At 39.8% G+C, this 1,327-nt stretch overlaps 1 pseudogene; it reads right to left on the minus strand.

The window, feature by feature from the left end:
- Positions 1–958: 958 nt before the first annotated feature.
- On the minus strand, positions 959–1,076 carry LOC129409576 (5S ribosomal RNA; annotated as a pseudogene).
- Positions 1,077–1,327: the final 251 nt, after the last annotated feature.

A 1,327-nucleotide genomic window follows, 5' to 3' on the forward strand; every position in this document is an offset into this window, starting at 1 on the left:
CTCGCCAACCTGGCAACCCCTGGGCCTGTGAGCCTGTGTGCGTGTGAGAGTGCATGTGAGAGTGCATGTGAGAGTGCATGTGAGTGTGCACCTGAGTGTGCACACCAAAGTGTGTGTACCTGTTTATGTGCAGTGTGTGGCCATACAAACATGTGCAGAGCTTTAGCATTGACAGATAACACAGACAGGAGGAGGTGTGTTCACTGTAAATTATAAAATCATAACGTTGTCAAAAAGTTGTTTATATTATATTATATTGTATTATACTGCTTTGTAAATTGCATTTGGGGACTTTAGCCATGGTTGCATCATTGTATAAGTATAACAATTACAAGTATATGATAGTACTAGTAGTAGTAGTCATCATAGTAATGATCTCTGACTACATACATAAATAGATAGTGGTCTGGCATGGGTCATTGTTAACAGCAGATTTTTTGCGATTTGTACAATTACTACAAAGTGGACTTGAGAATGGGGCTTGATCTGTAATATGGCATCTTGAAAATAAATTAAACATTGCTCAAACATACACAAATGACTCCAAATACAACTTCAGGTGAGCAAATAGTGAGGGGAAACATTTATAACATGGTTCGATTTAGCATTTTGCAATTTTGATTCCTGGCAGATTCTGTGTATTATATGTATTTTAAGCACAACTAATTTAATTTAACTAAGTCTTTATTTATATAGTGCTTTTCACAGACATATGCCACAAAGACACTTTACAGAGCATTTATAGATTCATTATTCTTTTTCTCCACACCCAGTGATGGTAAGCTACTATTGGAGCTACAGCTGCCCTGGAGCATACTGACGGAAGTGCGGCTGCCATGCCATCGGTCCCTCTGACCACCACCATCACTCACACACACACCACTTTCATACTAGGCAATGTGAGTGAAGTGTCTTGTCTAAGGACACAATGACAGTTTTTTTTTTTGTGACTGCCGCCCCACTGTGGCACCTGATTTTCCCAGCGGTCTCCCATCCAAGTACTAACCAGGCCTGGCCTTGTTTAGCTCCTGAGATCTGACGGGATCAGGCTTTGACAAGCCGGTATAGCCACAATCATAGCCTTAACATATATTGTTCACATAATGTTACCCCAGAAAAATAAACAGATCGTTCTACTGGTAAAATACAATGTGTGTGCTAGGATGGCAGCAGCACGTAGCATAGAATTCTTGATATTTTGGATGTGTTCTTCTCATGAGATGATATAGATGTAATACATATCCTAAAGTCCTCTTTTGCTCTTGCAGTTGCTCTTGTGTCATAGAGCAGCTCATGTTCATTAAAATGAATAGTTGGTTTGAGTGGA

The sequence above is a fragment of the Boleophthalmus pectinirostris genome, unplaced genomic scaffold (assembly GCF_026225935.1).
Source record: "Boleophthalmus pectinirostris isolate CB_2022bp ecotype Guang Dong unplaced genomic scaffold, ASM2622593v1 HiC_scaffold_2, whole genome shotgun sequence".
Classification (NCBI taxonomy): domain Eukaryota; kingdom Metazoa; phylum Chordata; class Actinopteri; order Gobiiformes; family Gobiidae; genus Boleophthalmus; species Boleophthalmus pectinirostris.